Source organism: Myodes glareolus, chromosome 4, assembly GCF_982192425.1.
Source record: "Myodes glareolus chromosome 4, mMyoGla1.1, whole genome shotgun sequence".
NCBI lineage: Eukaryota > Metazoa > Chordata > Mammalia > Rodentia > Cricetidae > Myodes > Myodes glareolus.
The window spans coordinates 84,574,157-84,580,422 of NC_142029.1; the positions used below are offsets into that span (position 1 = coordinate 84,574,157).

The following is a 6,266-nucleotide window of genomic DNA, read 5'->3' on the forward strand; positions in this document are numbered from 1 at the left end:
AAAAGCCTCAGATGGGCTGGGAAAATGCAAACAGGAAAGTGACAGATAACTTCTGTGCACAGTGAGGACCCAAGAGGCTTCAGGGAAGACCAATACACCAACCTCCATTCGATCCACCACTTGGAGGCTGCAGGGCACGCTGCAGATGGAATTGTCTATCCTCCAAGCCCTCAGTGTCATTTGCCCAGTCTCTACTTCCTTTGAGATTGTGACTAAAAGAACAATTCTGCCTTTGGAGAGGTCAGCTTCGCTTTTTTTCATTTCCACACCACCTCCATCAACTCCCATCTAACAATCCTGACTTTAGGAGAGAAGCTTGCAACCTTCCACCAGCTTTGGTTTGATTATTATTATTGTTGTTGTTTGCTTATTCTGGTTTTCCATGGATTTTTTTTACTTAATTTTTTTCATATAATATTTTGATCATATTTTCCTCTCTCCAACCCCTCCCAGATCCTCCCCACCTCTCTTTCAAAAAATAAAACAAAACAAAAAAGCAACAAAAACTCCACAAAAACAAAAATCCAAACAAACAAAACTAGTAAAACAAAAAAATGATAAGACAAAACAAACAGTACACACACACACACACACACACACACACACACACACACACACATCACTGAAGTAATTTTGTGTTAGCAACCTACTGGGCCTGGGGCCTGCCCTAGAGTGGTTGCTACACCCAATGACACTCCATTGGAGAAAACCAACTGTCCCACTTGTTAGCAGGTATCAGTTGCAAATTGTTTCTTGAGTAGGGTTAGGTTTCCTTGTCTACTCCTCCCCGCAGTGCTTGTAAGACTTAAAAGTTAAAGTTAACCTGTAAGCCCCACCTGCCCAAGGAACTTGCAACTTTCTGGAATGCTGGGAGTTGTAGTTCTTGGAAAATAACAGTCAAGCAACAGGGAAAAATGGGTGGCTATATGGGTTTGTTCTTAAAAAGCCCAACAATACATGTCTTGGGATCACTCAGCTGGGAATCCCACGGAGTGGTCCTGACGAAAGACCATTCTGGTCACTAATTAATTGAAGCTTCCTTCAATGACCTGTGGAACTGGTTCTTCTCTGGTGAATCCCAGGATTAACACTGGAACACAATCTAGCTTGAACTTGTTATTGTGCCAGAAGAACACAGAAATATAGTGAATCCTAATGACACACTGCTATACCATAGATCAGTGCCTCTCTCGACCCATATCAGAGAAGCTTCTTCTTGCTGTAGATGGCAGTTAAGACAGAGTCTCATAACTGGAAATGTGCAGAGGGTGAGAGACTCTGGAGAACTCAGTCTTAAATGGGATGTCTTCATCCCACTCAGTGACCAGGAATCTGTGTGGAAGGGGTGGTGGGAAGACTATAAGAGCCAGAGGGAAAGGTGGAAACACTGATTTCCAGACACAACAGGACTGTTGCATATATGAATTTGCAGAGGTTATGGCTGTATGAAAGACTTGCGCAAGACAACTTATTGTCAATATTCTACATCCCTTCTCCCTATACTGCTTATACAGGCTACTCTCTATGTCATTTCTATTCCTACACTACAGAACGGGAACGCCCCAAATGACACTTTATAAAAGGCCCAATTATATTATTTTCAGGTGGATATATGCCATTTATATCTCTATTAGAGATCCTTAAGGGTCGTATACCCAAAGAAAGACATTCTACAAAAATAATTAGACCCTAACTAGAACTGTTGCAAGATATTTTACTATATTGTGTAAAGATATGTCACTCTGATTGGTTTAATAAGAAGATGAATGGCCAATAGCTAAAATTTTGGGAGCAGAAAGCATGCTGGAAAGAAGGGTGGAGATGCCATGATATGTGAGGAGACACAGAGGAAGCAGGAAAGCAGGATAGGATAGACAGTACATAGATGAGATAAACGAGCCTCAGGATAAAATACAGATTAATAAAAATTAGTTAAGTTATAAAAAGCCAGTTAAAAACAAGCCTAAGCTAAAGGCCAACCGTTCCTAATTAACAATAAGCCTCCATGCCATGATTTGGGAGTTGGCTGACAAGACAAATAAAGTCTAACTACACAGAACTACAAAGAACCTTACTTTTTTAGTCAGGTATGGTGATGCACACCTGTAATAGTAGCACTTAGAAGGTTGAGGTTGGAGGGTTGTCATGAATTTTAAGCCATCCTGGGCTGTACTGTGAGTATACTGGGATAGAGTAAGCCCCTCAAAGAATCAAACTTTTAAAACATACAATACATTTACATATGTATTGTATATACAATGCAAACACACCTCAAAATTAAAAATGTTTTTGATTGACTAAAATTTTTACTTAGTACAAAATCAATACATGTTAGCCATAGAAAAATGAATAAAATTAAAAGGAAAAATCCTATGACTCTGAGCAACCCAAAATAACTATTATTTTAGAACGTATTCTAAAGATGTTTATTCTCCTTTCCCTCTCTATCCTCCCTCCTCCTCCCCCCTGCTCCCTTTATTAGGATTCAGGTATTATGCTGCCTCCTGTCACCTGACAGGATGAACCTAGGCAGTACCCTAACCATCCCAAAGTCCTATGGCTGCTATGTCACTGTGCAAGTACAAAGGTCCTTTAAGAGACAAGTTCCGCCCACTAGTCTCTTTCTTGGTGCTCTTCTGAAAGGCAGGCAGGACTTTCTTGTCTCCTCTTTCTCTTTCTTTTCTCTTCCCTTCTCTCCAGTCCCTTTCCCCATGCCCTTTCCTTCTTCCAATAAAACTTTCCACTTAGGTTCTATCTGCCTGGCCATGTTTGTCCTTCACCCATTGTGGGCTAGCCAGTCAGGGTTCCACTTGTGTCCTTTTCATAGTGTGTGTGTGTGTGTGTGTGTGTGTGTGTGTGTGTGTGTGTAACAAAATTGGATGTACCTTAACACTTTATTAGTTGTTTTTCATTAGATATTCAAAATATATACTCTCCCCACTGAATTTTCTACAACCAAGTTAGTGAGTGCAGGTGTTGTATTTCACAGATACATACAATCTTGCTGATGTCTAATTGTTAATCATGTGGGGGGTTTAACAATTTTGATATAAAAGGTAGCACTACAACGAATACTCATGTACTTATGTTTGGCTTTTTGTAAGAGCAAGATCATCTTTTCTCTCTCTTTACCCAAGATAACCATTTGATGTTAAAAAGAATGCACTATTGGGTGTGGCACAGTACAATAAACAGTTGTTTTACATCAAACCAGGGAGGAACTATACAGTAAGTGAGTATTGACAGGGACATGTGATGTGGGATGTCCTTCTCTGTATGTGTTGCTTTATTGAGGCAGGAAGACACCATGGAGCTGCCCAGTAAGCCACAGCCTTGTGCCCATACACAGATTAATAGAAATAGGTTAATTTAAGAGGCAAGAGCTAGCAAGAAAGACACCCAAGTTAATAGGCCAAGCAGTATTGTAATTAAAATTGTTTTTGTGTAATTATTCAGGTCTGAGCAGTTGGGAAACGAGCAAGCAGTCTCTGCCTATAAAATGGCTCATAAACGTAGGGCAAATACATTCACATAAAAACTGAGAGAGCTTGAGAAGAAATTCTGGACACAAATGAACAGAATTAGGCACAGCTTCTTGGTGGCCACATTTTTTTCAGATAGATTCTGTTTGCTGGTGTTAAGAAAAGGCACAGCTCCTTTAAGAGAAATCTTCCTGACTCAATGTTAGCAGCAAAAATTACTCGGCTTCTTTAAGACCTAACTTCTTGGTTAGTACTACCAGAATGAACTATGGCTCTTTTGGGAGGTCCTGCATTTAAATGGGGTCTGTGAACAGAGTGTTACAAATTGCTTAATGGTGACACAGACCTACTGTGCCCCTGGAGCTGGGGTGGTGCACATGACTCTCTGAGGCAGTGAGCACACCTTCACTGTGTTGGACTGGGTGGAACAAACAGGCAGGGCAGGGGAGTCGGTCCCAGTCATGCTCACTTAGCATTAAAAAAAGAGCGCTCCTGGTCAAAATATGACTATATATACAAAATAATCTGAATAGGTCATAGTATTGAATAAATGGACAAAGGCTTAAGAGAGAGAAGAAAAAGAGTACAGACAGTTATAAAAAGAAATAGGTTTAAAAATAAAATAAAGTCTTTAAAGAGACAGTAAAACTAATATAAAAAGAGTACAGACACACACAGATTAAAAGAGTAAAAGTAATAATTAAAAAAAGCCAAGTAAAGATGAAAAATGCACAGTGAGTCTAGATTATATATATTGTCGTGTTTTCTTTAAATTGTTTTACTGTAAATCAAGCTAAGTACAGCGAGACGTTTCATTGTACAGACTGCTAAGCTAAACCACCATATATATTTTAAAGTTATCTTGACTTCAAAATTTAAGTCTAAGGATATATTTCTTTGGAAAAGAGGTTCTGTTTTTGTTTCCACAAAAGATGAGAGCCTATGGATTCCTTTCATCCTAGTGTGGACTGATTAAACAAGACAACCTGAAAGTTTTCCATGAACCCTAAAAATATTTCACCTCACAAAAAGCAGTAAGCAGTTTGGAGAAAACTACACCCAACTTCCCAAAATGGCTATTTATAAATGCTTGTTTACATTTTTAAAAGGGTTGGTCTTAAATGTTTAATAGTCACAGTTAATTTCCAATAATAATAATAATAAATAAGGGGAATATGATATAGAAATGAGTATTTTACATGGGTATGGATTTTGGTTTATTGATATAAATTTAAGATCAATTTTGTTATATGTATATTTCTACTCTTTTTAAATTATTAATGTATATATAATTTATTTTAAAATGTAATGTATAATTAAAATTGCAGATTAATACATAGTAATCTATAATAATAACAAAACTTGTAGTCATGTTAGTTAGGTTTTCTAGTTGTACAGAGATAGATTTCAGATAGATAGGTAGTTTTCAAATCTTTCAAAGACCTATAGAATATGGTATTGAAAATGTTTTAAAAACTTACACTTTTCTCGAAAGTGAGACATATATGCAGATTCTGGCAGCACCAATTACTTCAGATAGGTTCAACAGCATTGAAAAAACTTATTATGGAATTTGCCTCCAATATGATAACGGTAGCCATTTGGGCAAGAAACTGCTCTTGCCTGTACTGCTTGACAGTATGCTGTATGAACTGGGCATACTGGGCATGCAGGACCTACAGAAAAATGACTGCTGAACTAGTCAAAAAAAAAAAAAAGGCAAGATGGCCCTTCGGAGTTCCTCCTTCATGAAAAAAACTGCCAGACATTGTACAGGACACAGAAGAAAGCAATTGATAAACTCTGTCAGTACAAGGCAGAACAAATCTCCAAATTTCCTGCTTCACCAAAAAGTCTGACAGATAGGGGCCTATGGGCTGAAGATTGGTGTCCCAATGTTACAGAAAAACTTTGGGTGACTGTCCAGGCAACAGGCAACAAGATGTCTCTGTCAATTCTAGAACTTTGGAATTTGCTTACAATGCACTTCCTGTTTACTTAGGTAATATTATATCCTTCTGAGGGGTCTTTGAAAAGTTAAAAACAGATACTTATAGCCTCCCTTAGTTATTATATAGGATAAATTAAAGATAAGATAGATATTTCCTTAGTTTACCAAATGTAAAATGGACTAAATATTGTAACTATAATTCTTGCCTGATAATTGTTTTGTTATATTTAATTTTACTATGTTAACATTAAAACCTTCCTTTTGATTTAGGCAGAAAAGGGGAGATGATGTGGGATGTCGTTCTGTATATGTGTTGCTTTTATTGGATAATGAATAAATCTGTTTCAGCCAATGGCTTGGCAGAGTACAGCCAAGTGGGAAATCCAAATAGAGATATAGAGAGAAAGTAGGCAGAGTCAGAGAGACACCATGTAGCTGCCAAAGGAGTAGCATGCCGGCACCAGTAAGCCACAGTCTAGTGGCAATACACAGATTAATAGAAATGGGTTAATTCAAGATGTAAGAGCTAGCTAGAAAGACATCTAAGCTATTGGTCAAACAGTGTTGTATTAATATAGTCTTTGTGTGATAATTTTGGTCTGAGTGGCTGGGAAATGAACAACCTGTCTGCTTTTAGAGTAATAAACTTGAAAGAGTTTAAAAAAAAATTCAATCTCCAAGGACCAGCTCAGGAAAATCCAGGTAAATTTCTGAGGAAGTTTTGACATTAAAATCCTTATCGGGCAGGATTCTGAGAAAACGCTGACAATAGGAGCAGAATTTCAGATTAACTGAATCACTTTATCCAAATAGAGAAATTAAATAAGAAAGCA

The 6,266-nt window shown here is 37.7% G+C and overlaps 1 protein-coding gene across 4 annotated transcripts in view; it reads right to left on the bottom strand.

Moving 5' to 3' along the window:
* Positions 1-6,266, bottom strand: part of Scaper (S-phase cyclin A associated protein in the ER) — a 354,060-nt gene that overhangs the window by 189,815 nt on the left and 157,979 nt on the right. The window lies entirely within an intron of this gene.